Here is a 19,015-nt window from a genome sequence, read left to right on the forward strand (position 1 = left end):
AAAAGCCAGCTGAAAGCATTGATTCTCCAGAGAACAATTTCCACAGATATGCAACACTGCACCAGTTCACTTAAAATTACATGCAAGATTTTATCTTACTTTGGGTGACATTTATTTTTCAAAACAAGTGCAACTTGGCTTGCGATACTCACCAAAGTTCACAGATTGCAATCCCACTTTCCTTTCTGTTGCTAACAGAGTATTCAGGAATCAACTGTAATTTTATGAGGCAGGCATTGATTTCTTTGTGGAATGGCTCTGCTTGTTGACAGGAAGTGACTCTTTGAATTGGCATGAAATCCCGATGAGTTCATTTCAACAACAAAAAGTGATCAGAGCCTACTGTTCCTTTTTAACTCTTTCCATGTGTTACAAACATAACTTCAGCCACAGGGACCCCTTCAATGATTTTGACTAAATGATAATTTTATGGTGGTTGAATTTTATAAACCTCAGATACAATAGCAATGGAATGGACTACTACAGTTGCAGAACTGTAGAAAGAACTGTGGCAAGCTATCTTTGTCTCTTATCTTGAAGCGTTTTTATACACAAGACCTGTTTTGAGGCTCCTAGATAAGACTATTTATGTGTTGCCTTTTCTATCCAATAGGTCTGCCTACATGCATGGATTTGTGGAAAAGGATAGTATGAGTGCAGAAAAGTTTGTGTTCTAATCTTTCCTTTAAATTCACCATTTAAATTTTTGTCTTCTCTTTGCTATAATCCCTGAAATGTTGAACAAGTTATAACTGGTTACCATTCCACACTTTTTAACTATTTCCTCACCTGATATCAGCTTACATTGTGTCACATTTTTGGATTTGTCCTGACGAGTGAAAGAAAGGTAGTCACATTAATCTCATTCTAATTCCACTTTTATTGGATTTCAACTGTTTCTTTTTTTCTTGCAGACTTGGGCCTTTGACAATACTATGTGGTGAAGGGGAATGAAGAATGCACCATTGTTCCCCATCCATTTCTTATAAACTTTTATTTCTGATCATGAAAACTGGAAACATTATGATATGAAATGTAAAAATTGCATTTGAATAGTTTTCCAGGCTAAAGAGCAGGAGCTTTAGATGTCCTGCAGATACATTCATTTCTGCTTAATGGAGATATTTTTCCGATGTTAAATAATAATAATAATAAAATGCCCGGCTTTAGCAACCTTCCCCAAAATAGTGCCCTCCAGATGTTTAGGAACTGAACTTCCATAAGCATCATCTGGGTCAAAGTTCAGGGAGGATGAGAAATATAATCTGAAACAACAGGAGGGCACCAGGTTGGTGAGGTAAAAAAATGACACAGCATCATGCCATGCATTCAGAATGTAGGGTTTTATGTATTTCTTTAGAAAGAGAATAAGCCCATGCCACCTTCTGTAATTTTGTTTCAAATATTGTCTACAAGTATAAATTTCCCCTTATTCTCCTAGAGTCAGATATTGCTGATTTTTTTTAATGAGTTGACCATTTCTGTGCCAGTTTTATCACAATATTCATTCTCCTACTTGTACATCAAACCTTAAGAGAGCTTAAGACATCGTGAATTATGATCATGATCATTAAGTTCATTTGATCTTACTACCAGGTAAGTGTGTAGGATTACATCCTCAATAAATATTTCAATTTAAATATTTAAGCTTGACTTAAATATCAGCTTTACTTCCACACCCATTTTTCAGGGGGATTTGATGAGTTGTAAAGCACAATTCAGTGTGGTATATCCTGTAAAGAAGACTGAGAGATCAGAATGAAAGTAGTGTTTCTTGGAGCTCTTGGAAATCCATATCTAAACGCCTGTTTAACAATTGATTTTTGCCCCCCCAACACACTTAGAGAATAGATTTTCCTTCCTCCCTTGACCTGACCTCTGCATCTCAGCCACACCTTTGATCAGCATTTGAGGCATTGCTAGGACTGCAGTTATTTTTATTGATAATAGTTTAGTGATTATTTATTGTAATTGTTTAGAATGAATTTCTGTTTAATTATTATTTGCTATGTTTTGAGAGTTAATTTTATTGTATACTATTATACAGTGGTACCTCGGGTTACATACGCTTCAGGTTACATACGCTTCAGGTTACAGACTCCACTAACCCAGAAATAGTGCTTCAGGTTAAGAACTTTGCTTCAGGATAAGAACAGAAATCGGGCTCTGGCGGCGTGGCGGCAGCAGGAAGCCCCATTAGCTAAAGTGGTGCTTCAGGTTAAGAACAGTTTCAGGTTAAGAACGGACCTCCGGAACGAATTAAGTACTTAACCTGAGGTACCGCTGTATTCTAATAGATTATTGAATAGTACATTATTTGATATAAATTATTCCAATTTAAAGTTAGGTTTTATTATATGTATTGAATCAGATTATTATAAGGTGTGTGTTCTTTGTTGTACATTTTGTTGCTGTAAGATGCCTTGTGTATAGTAATACAGAAAGGTGGTCTGCAAATTAAAAGTGAAATGAATGTTTTAAATGTTGTAACCCGCTATGGGAATAGGGTGAAGTGTCATCGTCACCATCTCTTATCCTATCCTGTTCTATTGAAACCAATTGTGTGTGTGTGTGTTCAAATTAATGTTATAAGAGAAATTAAACAGATACCATGCTAAGCCTTTCTAACAATTTGCCCGTATCAGCCTCCATTCTTGCATAGGAGGTTGACACAGTCCTAATTCCATACTACAAAAAGAAACAGTCAGGATTCATCAGAGTGAAGTCAAACCCAAGTAGCTTTATCACCACAAGCAGCTCCATGAACAGACATAACATAGAGATCCCACAGACCATCTCCTATGAACTGAGAAACACAAGAAACTGCTCTTTAGTGAGTCACACCATTGACTCATTTGGTTCAGTTTTGTCTACATTAGCTAGGAGGGGCTTTTCTGGGATTTAGGCAAGAGTCTCTTCCAGGCCTACTTAGAGATGCCAGGACTTGAATCTGAGACCCTCTGCATACAAAACATATATTCTACCAGTGAACCACTGCTTGTCACCAATAGCACAATGATTTGCACAGTGTCTGTCATGTCCCTCAATCACCAGTCACATTGTCCATGCGGAAACTTACACAGTATTACACACCATTCCTTTTTCTGCATCCCCTTCTGTACAAAAGTCAAGTGTAGTAATATGATAAAGAAGGCTATACAACATCAACTGTCCACTTCAAGTGGCAGCTCAGCCTGAGCACAGCTCCTAATTTCCGAGATCTGCAGAAGCTACACATACAAGTGGTGCTGAAAGGGAAGCTGTCGAGTTGGATTTAGAATTCAGAAATTATGTGTATTTTCAAATCCCTATTCCATACAGCAGCCAGTACAGATTTTAATTTTCTTTTGAAAAGCATGAGGCATCATGGCAGATAAACATTCCAATATGTGTGTAAATATCAGTCTGCTCATAATCATAACTATGGCATATGGGACCACTCTTTCTGATCAACTATTTAGTGATTTGCCAAAACAGAAGTTAAGCAAATAAAGCTTTCTGAGCTAAAGCAAACCCCCAGTGTCCGTGCACAATGTGCCTGAAGTATGACCTACAGAGGCAGGCCAGCAGTTGCCAAAGGTGAGCACAAGAATGTCATTCTGGAACTTCTGGAACTTCCAGGTTTGACGAGAAGAGAAACCTAGGCTGCAATAATAACACCACTCAACTAAGAGTAAGTCTCAATGAATTAAATGGGATTTACTTCTGAGTAGACATGCTTAGGGCTGAAGTCTAAGTCTCTGAGCCACAATATATGTTGATTGTCCCAGCCCTTTAAGCCTTTTCAGTGGCATTTGTGCTTAAACATTGTTCTGAATATTTTAGCCCAAATCTCCACCATCTTTCTGTGACTATGACCTTTCAGTACTTTATGACAGTTTCACTTTTTAATGTATTAATTGTGGAATTCATACATAGACGCTTGAAGTGGGACAGGTGTAATTTTTGTAAATTATATATTGTAATTTTTTCTTTATTTGTAATATGATTTTGCGTATTTGTTTGTTGTGTTGCGACCTGCAGGGGAAACATTTTTATGATGAAGGGTGGGGTATACATTGACTAAATAAATAGGTGGGGTTTTATCAAACTAAATACCACTTCTGTAGAGTCTGGTAATTTGGGAGGGCTTAATCAGAACTGCAATGGAAACTATTTTCAGATATTAATATAGTTTCCCTACAACTCAGATAGCACAATTTCTTATTTGGAGGCAGTAAATCAGCACACTTTAAATCTACCACAAAATGTCATTCATAAATAACCAACAATATTAGACAAGTCACATAGATAGATGGAACAGAAGTTTCAGTCTTAGGTACAAATTCTGTACCTATTGGTAAACCAAACATATAATGGATAGGTAGCTTATGTATTAAATATTTATGTATTAAATAGTGGGTGGCACTGTGGTCTAAATCACAGAGCCTAGGGGTTGCTGGTTAGAAGGTCGGCGGTTCGAATCCCTGCGGCGGGGCGAGCTCCCATTGCTCGGTCCCTGCTCCTGCCAACCTAGCAGTTCAAAAGCACATCAAAGTGCAAATAGATAAATAGGTACCACTCCGGCGGGAAGGTAAATGGCATTTCCGTGCGCTGCTCTGGTTCGCCAGAACCGGTTTAGTCATGCTGGCCACATGACCTGGAAGCTCTACGCCGGCTCGCTCGGGCAATAAAGTGAGATGAGCGCCGCAACCCCAGAGTCAGTCACGACTGGACCTAATGGTCAGGGGTCCCTTTACCCTTTACCTTTAGAGTCACTTTGGGTTGCCTTGGGCAAGATAAAGCAACTAACACATTTAATAAATAATTGTAATCATATTAATAATAACAACAACAGTTGAAGTGTTTAGATATTAGAGTCTTTGAATGTCATTGATTCTTGTCCACTGCCCTGCATTCTGAAGAAACTCCTCGAACCCTGAACATATTTTTGGTATGACTCTTCTCCTGCATCAAGTCCCTAAAAGAGATGTAATAAAGTGTTTATAAATAATTGCACAGCAAAATAGAATATAAGCTATTCAATTTCCAGCCGCAAACATTGCTAACCAAAGTTTGGGGAAATTATGAGCATGGCAAAACAATGTAACTATTAAACCACGTACAGACCACAGTGATTGAGATGGTGGATGAATAGACTTTGTGCATATGGCAAAACACAAGCATTGACCTCTGTATACATCCTGGAACTCTGTGGCTTTTGAAAGCCACCATTAAAGTTTGCCACCCAGACCTTCTTTAAAAGGTGTGAAAGACTAATGATATAATAAGCAATTCATTCACATTTTAGAGAGGTTGCAGAGCAATTAAGCCTCTACGCTGTAGCCCAAATTTGCATAAATAAATGCATGGCTACATAAAAAGGGGAAAATCTCACATTGTGAACTCCTGTATCGTGAAGTCATTATGTCCAAATTTTCCTTCAGAGAAAAGGAAATTGGGAATCTGGAAAGGGGACTAGCAACATTTCACTCAAAATCTCTTAATTTCTTTATGAGAAAAGGCAGAAGACAGACAAATTTGATTTGAACAGCCATGCCGTGCTGTGGTTTTTACAGAACTATTAGCAATGTAAGTAAACATTCCAATGGTTTCAGTTTGATGCAATAAGCTAAGATACGGCCATATAATTAGTGAATCAGTTGAATTAGATTGCTGTGAGAACTGTGGTAGACCCATATTTGGGGGCTATTTTTTCCCATTTCTGTAACACACCAAGCCTGTGTTATCTGGACATACAGTTGCATGTGTATGCCTTTGCTGTAAAGGCATAACTCCATTGTGTAGATCAGAATCCTCCCACAGCATAGCCATGGTAGCAATTTAACTGTGCCCTGTGCTGTTCTACCAGTCATCTGAATGGTAGATTCCTCCTCCTTACACAGCCAGTCAGACTGATTACAGCTGAATCGGGAACATGGTAAGCATTAACAGAAGTTTCCCCTAAACGATCTCCTCTTCATTTGTCTCACTCTCCTAAGGCACACGGAGCTAATCATGTAGAAAGAGTACTTTCTTGTTTCTTATGTGATCTTTGGCCATGGCTTGGCGTAATTCTCTTCTCTAATAGGCAATGAAAAGGAGTTATAGTGCTGTTGGCAAAGAAACTAATGTTAGAATGTCACAAGCTAAATGGATCTGTCGTGGAACTTAAAAGGGATGGTGAGCATCATTTTAACTAGAGAGGAGTTATTGCTAATCAGAATAGCTAGAAATAGCCCTGTATTGCAAATTACCGGTTCTGAATAGAATCCATTGAGAGAATCCAAGCTCGCATCAGGCTCTTTGAGAGGACAAACTGTTATTACGGAAACAACTCTAAATTTTAGAGCCTACAGTACTATCGATGAAATCCAACACAGAGTTAGGCACTGGAAATTTTAGATCCCAGATTACTATCAGCAAAGTTACATACACTTAAGACAATTGATTTCAGTGGCCTTAAGCACACCTAACAGTGTTGGGCCTATATAATGTATTTTGCCAGGTCTCGTCCCCTTCAAGTCTAGTCATTCAAAGCCCACAAATTAAACATACATTATGTATACATTGATTACCTCGCTTCCTCTTTAGCCGTGCACAGCCTCTCCAGCTGGGAGCGGCTGCGCGCAGCTATGGCAGAAGCCAAGACAGCCAGCAGGATGGATCCTGCTGGCTGTCTTGGCTTCTTTGCTCTTTGGGGCTGGGGGGGGGGGAACCCGGGCTTCCCCTGGCAGCCCTGAGAAGCTCTGGGAGAAGTGGACAGGCTGCGCGTAGCCTGTCCGCTGCTCTTTGGGGCTGGGGGGGCGGAATAATATTTTTTTCTTGATTTTCCCCTCTAAAAACTAGGTGCGCCTTATGATCAGGTGCGCCTTATGGAGCGAAAAATACGGTAAGTACCATGAGAATTCCTTCTTTTGTAACATATCTATAAGTATCAGTGATCATAGCATAGCATAGCATAGCATAGCATAGCATAGCATAGCATGATGTTGTCAGACATATAGTATAGGAGTCCACATTTGTAATGTAGATAATATTCAGTTTATGAAAAAGAAAAATATTACAGGAGCAATTATGAAGAAAGGTACAGAAGGAAAGAACACGAAAGTAGCTGCTAAATGTATCAAGATGGAACAATGTTCAGTCTAGTGCTATGTATGCTGATTGACAACAGTGGTATTAGTTATCAAGCCCAGCTCATTTCCAGCCAAGCTGCTTAAGATCCCTTTACTTGAAAAAATAAGTAACTTAGAACCATTCTCAGTAAGAAGTATCATTGGTGGATATGTCCTTGACTGGGGTGTAGGTTAAACACAGAATGACCAATATAACCTGCACTGGTTCAGCAAAACCGTGCTTTGAGGTCCATTGGGATATGAATCCAGTTTTTTCTCAAAGTCTGCTGCCAAATGGCCACACATGCACAAGAGCTTTAGCTAAGGCCTTTGTACCAGAGTCCACTCTGCCACCCACAAGCTGATGCTAAACATTTGGTGACCCTCTGGAATAGCATTTTATGTGGTACAATCTGTCAGGAAACCAGCAAAATTACACCTTGAACTTTCCTGGAAATACTTTGGATCCTGGACATAATGCGATGTGACCAGAGTTTGTGTTGGTAATTCCCCAGATATTTTGGCCATGTGTCACTCAATTATTCTACTCCTTAGCACAATTTCAGGATGGTAAACAACCTAGCAAATGTTATTCCATTTTTTTTAAATTACCAGGCAGAACTAGAAATATTTCTTTTAAAGTGTCACCACAGTGACAACTGTACTAAACAAAACCCTTTTTGTGCGAGAAGGTAGTTATTAGACAAAAATAGATCTAAGAATAAACTTTTTTATTTAATAAAAATTAACACATCTAGACAGCATGAAATATTTGCTGATTTGGGGCAGGTGGCAAAAATTATAGATTATGTGGAGAAAGTCACACATGCACAGAAAAACAACTGTTTTGATTGAAAAGAATCTGCGTTCCATGTTTATGTTAGATAATTCCTTGTCATTAAATTATAGGTTGCATTATATTCATTACGGGCAGTGAGAGGGCATTGAAGCATAGCTAATCAATGTGTTTCCAGAAATCAATGTGAACTAGACACCCTATAATTTAATTATAATTATTCTCTGAATCAAAGCATTGTTATTAACTATAGAAAATTGTCATATGCTTATAAATATTGATATTTACATTATTATTACTGTTGTACAATTATGATTATTGTAAGGCAAAATCAGAGTAGAACTGTGTAAAATGGAAAAAAGAACCCTTTTAGTCCAAAGCAATAGAAATAAAAACGATGGAATCAGAAATAAAAAGATCTGGATATGAAGAAGGAAACTAACTGAACATATGAATGAAGGGGACAGATAGGGATGGCAATAGAGATAGGTGGTCTTCAGCATCAGTTGAGATTGGGAGTGGCATTGACAACCATATGTGGAACATGTGCAGAAAAGTTCTTTTCCAGGAATTCCTAATGTGCTTGTAATTGCAACTTTTTTACTCCCGCTAAGATTAACATCAGAGCTATAGAAGAAATGTAGAAGACCACAAAGCATGTATCGTTTTGAAAATGAGCAAATCTTTTCTTATACCTGACTCATTAAAAGTAAGTATAGAGGACACATTAATTGAGCAATAATTCTGAAGCAGACACATATGATCTGACCTTCAGGGATCAGTCCACAGATGCACTCCAGAATCAGCATACTGCTCAATCTCCACATCCTTATGGATTTTGTCTGTGTCATTTTACATCATCAAGACTTCTCACTCCCAGGATGCCTTGCTGCATTGATTTCATTACATGTGATGCAAAGGTTCACACTAGTTAGCCACTGTTATGATGCTGAAATTATTTTTAAAAAAGAAAAACAAGAAAAGAAGGCAGACAGCCCTGAGACCACCTCATAAGCACTCACAACCCAGACCATCTAGTATTTTTAAATGCACATTTAAAATGGGATGCACATAAATGGAATGGTATGGACTTCAGTTCCATTCCCATGACAAAGAAGCCTGACACATATATTTTCATTGGGACCATTCCTATGTACTTCTCTATGCAACTGAGATGGTGCTGGCCATCTATCTGGTGTCCCCCATATCCAAACATCATGTTTAGATAGGGGTCTATGCATGTAGAGCTGGATGTGCATGGACACATTGTCCACACTACTGCTGTTTACAGCACCCAACTCAACCTGATCTGGAGCCCTAGCACAGCCTTGCATATTATTATTATTTAAATCCCTAATGAAGCATGTGGTCTTTCCAACCACATGTTTAACCAGAGTTTAAAACCTTAGTTCATTGTGAGGTTAACAGCATGGTGTGTGTGTGTGTGTGTGTGTGTGAGAGAGAGAGAGAGAGAGAGAGAGAGAGAGAGAGAGAGAGATTACAGTTCACACAGGTGAATTGTACACTAAATCTGGATCTGGGCTACTGTTATTTCACCCCTAAAAATAAATTCCTGTGGGGCCTTTTTGTATCATCTGGAAATGCCATGAAAACATCCCTTTACCCATTCAGAGGATTCATGCCTCAGTGCTAAGGTACCGTGGGGAAAAAATAATAATTGGAAACTGTTCCATCCGTTAGGAAGCAATAATGGTCCAAATGTGTAATTTTGATGGAGCATCCTGCTGTGTGTTACATCTGCTTAAAGTTGCAGGCTTAACAGCCCTGATTTTGTGAAATTTGACAATATTGAGGTCAGATCAATGATATCGTAACATATGGCCTTGAGGAATCTGTCTGAAAGAAAGGAAAAATTGCTGCACTTGTTTATACAAAAGCAGCTTCAGCCATTGTCAGCTCTTTAGCAGTTAATGATGCCAGAGATGCTTACACAGCATCATAGGCCAAAGAAACAGGGATGGAGGCTTTAAAAATGTAACTAGAAGTACGCTAAAAATAACAGTATGACAACAATAACACTGTGTAAAATACAGCTGCGCTGGTCAAATACTAGCCATTTACTCACCCAAGGGAAGAAGGGGCGGGGGATGGGGAAGGAAGCATTTTCTTCTCTGCCTTGGCAACATGTTGGTCTGTAAGGAAAATTCAATACAGTGAGGGCTTGTTCCAAGCCAGTAAAGAAGAACAGGAATCAGAGCAGGAGGGTAGGGAAGGAAAATAATCAAATGACAGCTCACACTGAAACTGCTTGCCTCTGCCAATTGCTGAAGGAAAGAAAGTCCAGCTGATAGGAAAATAGGCTGCTACTCCTGAGATTTTAACAGACTTGGTGGGGCGCGAAGGGGGAAGGAAGAGAAATAACTCAGGGTGATATCATACACCTACAAAATATTGGCTAAAGAAGATAATAGTTACACACATAGAAATGGCAAGGAAATGATTAAAAACAAGGCACAAGTCTTCTTCACCTTGTGAATTTATTTTCCCACCTATTTGTATTATGCCCTGATATTTCTCTGAGGAGCTTGCAACGAAAAACATGACTTCAGAAGATGCTTTCTGGGTGGGGCAGAGGTGGGATACTAGCTGCCTGGCAGTGAGTTGCCTACTAGGAAGAGAGGGAATATTCCGGGGAGACTGGCATTGTCCCTTGGGGGCATGGCATGTGTCCTGGGGGTGTGGTGCCCAGCATGGGGGGGTGCACAGCGTGTGTCCGGGGGGGCATGATGGTACCTCCTCCCCGATAGTGCCAGGGGTGGTGCACTCCCCCCGTTTCTCCACCAGTGTCCCCACCTCCTGCATTCCCCCCAAAAGTATGTGGGTCAGGAGAACAGTGGGGGGGGGGGCAGGAGACGGGAGATAATTCCATCCAGCAAGCAGAAATGATTTCACTGGTGGATACATTGCCTTAGTGTGATGCTACATTCCACTCACAGTATTCTCCAGAACTGTTATGCAAAGAAGGGGATTAGGGGGAGCTAAATAGTTGCTGTTTTTGCTTTTTCTTCTTCTTCCAAAGACTGGAAGAAATCTACAAAATCTTGAAGGATTGAAGTAGTGTTGAGTTTCCCACTATTTTCCAGTGATAAATACAGGCATTCCAAAGGGATGATCCCATTTCCACTACAAACCTTTGTCTTGTATTAAATAAAAATATATCAAAATTTAGTATTAGGTGCTTTATGGCTTCAACCTTTTCAGTATTCCATACTTTGATTGCCCTGCCCTTCCACTCTACTTACAGTTTACAACCTTACAGAAGAGCAGATACAGCACAATTGTCCAGCCAAAAAACCCCAAAATATAAAAGATCAAGCAGAAAAGGTCAAAAGTTTGCATGTCTATTTTCTTGCTAGGTATAATTAAACAGGCATCAAAATTTATAGACCTCATTTACTTTGATGAAGCATGTAAGGTGAGAAAGGGATAACCTAATTCCAATGGTCTTTATGAGTATGAGGAATTATACTAGGAGCCTACAAAATGGCCAATGGCCAGGAATGATGTGACCCCTGTGAAGGAATGAGTTAATTCTCCATAAGTCAGTTGGAATGATTTATTTCTAAGGTACAGCTGCAGAGTGCACATGATGTCCTGATCTCTGTTGCAGTCCAGCCTTGGTAAGAAGCTCATGTTACAGCTTTCTGTGTAGGACAGATTGTTGAGACAGAACTGGAAACAAATTGAAAAAACTGAAGATCAGAGAAATGTGGATTTTGTAGGACTCTGGCAACTTTGTACTATACACTTGCTGAGAACTTTGTTGAATGAAGGACTCTGAAAGCTCTCTCTGGGCTCAGAGAGACTTTTTGAAGCAACTGTGTATAGTTTGTATATAGTTTCTGAGTAAAACAATCTCTGCTACACTCACATTTGCTTTGGTAAGCTTATTCGCCTTGACTGAACTTCTGACTGCACACAAACACACCATCCCCGCCATGAAAACTTACAAAGTCAACTGTATCTTAACAATTTATTTCAAAACGTAAGAATACCTAGAATGTAAATCATGTAAGGACCATCATTTGGTCTTTTCTCATTCTGCCTTGAAGACATAATGCTGCCTGATCTCAAAACATTGACTAGAAAATCAGGAATACACTGTGAGCTCTCATTCTTTCCTATCATGTGCTCCTTTCCACCTTTTTTCATTTGTTTGATGCTAATTATGGCAAATGTTATTTCTGCACTATATGTCAATGTCTGTTCTTTTCATTTCTCCTTTTTCTCATCTTAAATTCATATCACTAAATTTCCATATTTGTATTTTTTAAAAAAACTCTTAATGAATATAAACTGATCTGTAGCAATGTTCTCAGTAGAATAAGAATTTTGGCATTCTCATTTTTGACCATTGGGGGGGAGGGGGGAATAAAAATTCAGAAAATTGGGGTTTTAAAACACACTGGGTTCCTCCATGGCTTCCAGAGGCTCAAAACTTCAGCTCCTTGACCTCCAACAAATGGAGCCTCATGAAAATGATGGTAATGGGAAGGTCAGAGCCTACACACTTGTTTCCACAGCCTACTCTTGAGTGTTTAGTTAGCACATCTACAGACTGTCTGAAGAAGACTAGAAATATTTTTATCATTTTGCTGGTTTGGGACATTTGCCAACTTCAACATGGCATGTGTCCTTTATTGTTAAATTATGGAAATTATTATTGGTAATGTAACAAATGGTCATGAAATTTATGAGTAGATAGATCTTTCTGATATATTGACCTATGGACTTTTATAACATGGATGACAAATTTGTGGCCCTCCAGGTGTTTTAGGACTTTCACTGTCCCTGACCATTACCAATTCAGGCTGGAGTTGATGGGAGTTAGAGCTCAATGACATCTAGCGGACCACTGGTTCCTCATCCCTGTCTTATAATTGCTGATAACAGTCTATACTTAGGCCAGAACTACAAGTGATGTGTACTAGGGGAGTGGTGCTAAAAGCAACATTCTTAGTGTTACTTTCCCTGCCCCACTTCACCTCACTGGTTGCTTCTGGCAAGGAAGAGATAGGTCAGCATGGGGAGTGCCATTTAGGAAGCAGTTTACAGCAGTCCAGTCTTACTGAATGTCTGCCATTAACATAGAACAACTGGCAAAAAATATTAATTGGATTCACTATAATATCTCATTTATGCTGAAATCTGGCAATTTTCTTTGAGATGTTTTGCAGTCTGAATGTAGTCACGAATGCAGATATGATGGTCTGGCAGAATAGCAAATGCATAACAGCAGGATGTTCTGGAGCAGCTGCAGGTCTGCTACAAATATTCATCTGCCCCCCACCCCCGCCGGCCACCCTGCAAAATACTTGACCATAAGAAAATGAGTGAAATGATTAGTTCATCCTCGGTTAGAAGCAGTGCTTGACAAAACAAGGAGTATCTTAATGAAGCAATGCTTAATTTGAAGTGACATTTATGCACTTCGGTGTTTACCAAGTTCTCAGCTACTTTCTCATGTAATTACCTGTCTTAGCAGTGCAGCTTGACAAACTCTTATAAAGGAAGAAGCAAATGAGACTATAACAAGTGATTTGCCTTTTTTGTGTGTGTGTGTGTGTAAATGGTTCCATCTTTAAAATCAGGCTAGATTCACATCCAGAAGAAGTGTTGTGCCAAACTCTGATCCCTGCCCCCCCCCAATCTATTCACTCTCTGGGAAAGACATTCACTTTGGATAATGTGCGTGAATTTTAAAGGGGTTGGGGTGTGCTTACCTTATGAATGCAATGAGGTGCCCAAGGGATTCCTTTCCACCACCACACCCACCCACAAAATAGGCTTTTAACACCCTGTTAGCACTTGTGCTTCGAGCCCCAAAACCCATCCCGAATGGAAATACAGACACAGTGGAGACAGAATTTAGTTTAAATGTTAATGGGCAAATTTTGGCCACAACTTTATTAAAATACACAAATGTGACTGGTATTGACTTAGGCATTGGTATCAAATTATATCTGGCTCCTGCCCCACCCTGCAGGAAGCCTGGAAGGGTAAACAACCAGCAGGGGGATCTCTGTCAGTGTATATTGACTGGTGCTCACCCCTGGGGTTCCCAGGGTTCCCTAGCCCCTCTCCGGCCTTCAGACGAGTTCCAGACCCCCAGATTCCTTTAACGGAATACCCTATTCATTGGAGGAGCATGTGATGGCTGCACTTCCCCTCCCCACATTCCCCTAAACCAATGCCTGACCACCAAACCTGACAAAGTTGTGACAATTGCTAAGAGGTAGGCAAAAACCAAGTGGCCACAGCCAATCTGCCACATTGGACAAAATTCCTACCCGGCCCCTGTTCCAAAACAGGTGACCAACCGAAGTCCAAAGCAAGGCCAAACACGACCTATTAACAGGTGGGCGGGCAGGTGTTCGGCAGCGCAAAGCAAAAGGAGGTCCCTACATCACGCTGCCAAATAGATACCCCCAACCTTGCCACGCTGCTGATTGGCTAAAGGCCATTGGCATAACTGTGCACCACCGGCTTGGAGCGCGGCAAGCCCCACCCATAAGCTGGTTAGGGAAGAGTTTCAGGGCTGAGCACAACATGGACCCTCTGTTAGGAGGATCCAACTTGTAGCAGCAGATGGTTCTTTAAAGAAAGTATTTAGCTTGGCAGGCATTACATGGCATCATATCCAGAAGTGCTGCAAAGCTGGAAGCTTGTCTTCAAAGGTCTGTATGCTGTTGTGAGCATGTGAATGGGAGTTTTAAACCTGTTTTAAAGTGTCTGGGTGTAAAAATGTATACTTTTTTTACAATGAGGCTTTATGCACCCCACAATCCTTTTGAAGCTTCTTCATTTCATCACCCCTCAAATGCTTAAAATAAAGACCATTCAAAAGCTTGGCACAACCCTACCCCAATGTAACTTCCTAGTGAAACACTTAAATTGTAATTCTAGCTTTTAAGAGCATCCTATTCCCCCCTTTAAAATGATAGCTTTTCATTTCAGTTTTTAGCCTCTATGGCTGCCTTTTGTAATGGATAATTTGTGGCGGGTGGTGGTGGTTATATGTGACTGTGTGGAATGTGTAGTTTGGTTCTTCTAACTGTGGGGCTTTGATATTTGTTTTCCTGACATAATACTATGGCTTCATCAGGTAGACTTGTTGACTTAAGAAGTTGAGTTTCGCAGAATGCTGTACAAAATGAAATTCTAAATATGGTTCTAGCTGACTTCTCTTGTGCTCCATACCTTCTGGAAATATTTTGTTATACTTACATGGCTAGAAACACAAATGTGTAACATTCTATCTTGCAACACATTTTTCAAAAATTACCCAAATAGTAAAAGAAGCAAAAGGCTTCATAAATATTGTTGAGCTGTGGAAGCAATTGTAGAACAAATTATACACGAATGATATCAGTGTGAATGATTGCATCTTAGAACAAAGGAGAATGCCCAGTTTTGTCCAAACTATTATAAACATTTCATTTGTTATATAATGAAAGCAAGCACACACACTCATATTGACTTAATCTAAGAACAAGTAGGAATTAATTATTGATCATTCAAGCATTGCAAAGCATGTATAGTGTTAAGTTGTGGGTGAACATATCAGACAACACAGTGATTCTCCAAACAGCTCTTGTTTATTCACAGGCCAGAACAGAACTGAACTGAAGGGTTCAGCCAGCCTGCTTATATAGAGCTCCAGTACAACGCAACTGTAACAATGTTCTGTAACTATCCAATCACTGAACGTCACTTTCAATCCCTTATTTGCATACGTGGACCTGAGTGAAAACTATCTACAGTATCCTCCTGCTGGCCCAGGGTGAGAACTTCAGTACATAACATATAGTTTCCTTGGTCAATTTTCTCTCATATAGTTAAGGTACATGATTTTTTGACATCAGAGAAGTTTAGTTGCTTGTGTGTAAAACTCTAAAACCCACCATAAAAGTGTGAATCACTAATACTGATAACTATGCATGCCACTTTGCCATTTTGTAAGAGCACATTTATGACTATATATAAAAATGGAAAGTGCTCCACTACATATCCATGTATAATATGCTTTAGGGTGTTAAAAACTCATCCAGATGTCATTTTTAAGAGTACTGAAAATGGCCTGAAAATAGCACAGAATCTAAATACACTTTAACTCTATATTGATTTTGTCACTCTCCTCTAGGATTTTCCCCATTGAGTTGCACTATATAATATACTACCAAAAATCAGGCAGGAGAAAGGCCAAAAACAACCTCCCAGGTTTGCATTCTTTTTGTAAAATAGGTTGCTTTTAAAAAAGTGCATTCATATGACATGTGAGAGACAGATATTAGGATAATCAACTCATAGAGAGGGAACAGGGTTGTACTCAGTAGCCCATATCCATCCTTCATATGCTGCGTGAGTCTTCTATACAGAGCTGGTGTCAGCCTTCTCAAACCTGGTGGCATCTAGATATTCAGGACTACCGTTCTAGCCTATCATTCCTTACCTTACCATTACCCATCTAGCTGGAGCTTATTAGAGTTGTAGTCCAAAAAATCTGCAGAGCTACCCTATGGACTAACAAAATTATATTGTATATGTCCCTTTGCAAGTAATCTGTACTTTGCCAAAAAGTTAAGTGTGGAAGCCCTGATCAACTCACAGAGACTGGTAAAACCCTCTTCATTTCCGTCATCTGCACAACACTGCCATGGTGCCAGGTTTTATATATAATTTCATAAAACTCATCCAAAGACAGATTTGACAAATATTTATTAGCAAATTAATACATTAAGGAAGCTTTTTAATGACAGTTAACTACCCATTTCTATCAACCACTCCTCACAATTATATTTTTGCTACACGTTGTAATTACAGTGCAAGAAAAAGGTCCCATACGCACAACTAACCACTTAGTAAATGATAGGCTACGTTGATAATTGCAAACAAGGTCGAGCTAACAGAATGAAAATACCTTTCTAGGTTCTATAATAATCTTCCCTGTGGGCTGCTCTCCTATTGTATATGCCTCAATTGCTTTAGAATTCAAAAGACAGATTAAAGTAATATTTGCTTGAATTGTTCCTGCTGCCAGCCGCAAACCCTATTTTGCACATTTTGAATTAATTATAACCTGTTTATCCCACTTTCAAAGAGAATGTGCTTATTTGTTCTATACTATACTATATACGCTGAGCATTTCCATTACCTGCAGTTATAAACACTTACTTGAGAGTAAGCCCCACTGAAGAACTCAATCAGATTTAGAAGTACACAAGTATAGGATTGTACTGTTGGTTGTTGTTAATCAGTTTGTTAGTTATTTGCTGCATAAGGGGTCTTGAAGGGACTTGCAAAATTTTAAGAGCATAAAGATTGACATAAAATCAAAAGGAAGAAAATATGTTATATTAAAAGTGCTACAGTAACTCTTGGTACACTCTATGTTAACCTAAATAATATGTTCAGGTCCTAAATATGGAAATGGCTGAGCTGATATTGGGGGCAAAATGCTTCAGATTTCAGCAAATGTCTGCGACAATCACTTGCACCATACTTTGTCTTTTAAAAAATAACTACGTGTAAGTGAGCATAGAATTCCCACCCTTGAGGTGATAATAATGATAGATTTTGGGGAACTTTTTGAGGGTCTGGAGAACGAAATTTCATCTATAAAAGGAAATAAGTAAACAGCCCACCCGTCTTATTTAGTCTGTTTGACCTGATTCACCATTCCATGGAGAATCTTAGGCACAATCCCCCCCCCCGGGATTCTTTATTTCCCTCTTCCTTTGAAAACATTTTACATGAGTTAATTAAAAGAAAATGGTTGCTACAAAATGGGCCCCACTTCTTTCCAGGAATCCATTTTGGGTGCCAAGCAATGCCAGCTGTTCCGTCTTTCATTTTGGAGTGAGTGAGTCATACTTTTGCCAAATAAGCAAATACATAACCAGTCATTAGCATTTGGTGAAATGAGATTCAAATCCTCTTTAAAAAGTAATTCTTTTACACTTAGTATATTTCATTTCTTTTACAATACTTCTTCCGGTTTGCCTTACACTTTGTTCCCAGCCATGCTTTGCATGTTCAGACCTTTAAACCTCCCCCTTAAAAAAAAAAATCAGAAGAGACTCAAATTTTGGGTTGGTTTTTGGAAGAATTTAGGCCACAACTTTATTGATTACAGCAAGTGAATGGTTGCATAGGCTCTGGTTTGACTAGCTCCCTGCACCCTTGCAGGCAGCGCTGACCCAGGGCACCAGCATAGGTCAGCCTAGGGTGACCACCTGAATAAGCGGAAAGCCAGGAACAGGCTATCTCCACCACCCAAATGCCCCCCCCCCCCCGACTCAAGCACAGGCACAACCCCCTCACAGGGGTTGACCAAACCACTGAGTCCCTGGATTCCTTTAACGGAATACCCTTCACATAGGGATGGCAAGAGCGTTCTCCCATCCCTATCATCTGAACCAGAGCCTATCTGCAACCTTACAAATTGTGATGATTTGCTATGTGGCAGGCGAAACCCAAATGGCAACAGCCAATCAGCCAAGTGGGGAAAATTCCTGCCGTGCCCCTGTCCCAATGACAGACGACACACAACGGCATAGCAAGGTCAAGTGCACAGCCCTAAAAGGGAGAGGTGGACGGGTGTTCCAATACATGCACTGAAAGAGGAAGCTCTGGGTCACATGCATAGATACATATAGGTCCCTTGATCCGTTTAGCCTGCACCCCATTGGCCTGATTAAATCCAGCATCAAGGGACCTACTGATTGTGTTGTGTTGTGTTGTGGCTAATCAATCAACCCACCCATAACACAGGGTTTGGTTGCCAGGTCTCACCGCAACACATGCCCTCTTTAAGGTTTCTCAGAAGGAAGCTCCTCTGAGTTTTGTAGTATTCAGCCTAAGGGACTCAGGTGGTGCTGTGGTCTAAACCACCAAGCCTCTTGGGTTTGCTGGTCATAAGGTTGGCAGTTTTGAATCCATGTGATGGAGTGAGCTCCTTTGTTCCAGCTTCTGCCAACCTCACAGTTCATACCAGCACGAGTAGATGAATAGGTACCACTGCGGCAGGGAGGTAATGGTGTTTCCATGCACCAGAAGTGGTTTAGTCATGCTGGCCACATGAGCATAGATGAAAACTAAG

At 39.9% G+C, this 19,015-nt stretch overlaps 1 long non-coding RNA gene across 1 annotated transcript in view; it reads right to left on the reverse strand.

The window, feature by feature from the left end:
- Positions 1–4,847: 4,847 nt before the first annotated feature.
- LOC310761482 overlaps positions 4,848–19,015 on the reverse strand; it is a 58,450-nt gene continuing 44,282 nt past the window's right edge. Inside the window, exons 2-3 of the long non-coding RNA XR_014547536.1 lie at positions 9,980–10,046; positions 4,848–4,960 (exon numbers count right to left, since the gene is read on the reverse strand). This is a non-coding gene — a long non-coding RNA (uncharacterized lncRNA). The remainder of the gene's footprint in view (positions 4,961–9,979; positions 10,047–19,015) is intronic.

This window comes from Podarcis filfolensis, assembly GCF_964270895.1.
Source record: "Podarcis filfolensis genome assembly, chromosome: 4".
Lineage (NCBI taxonomy): Eukaryota > Metazoa > Chordata > Lepidosauria > Squamata > Lacertidae > Podarcis > Podarcis filfolensis.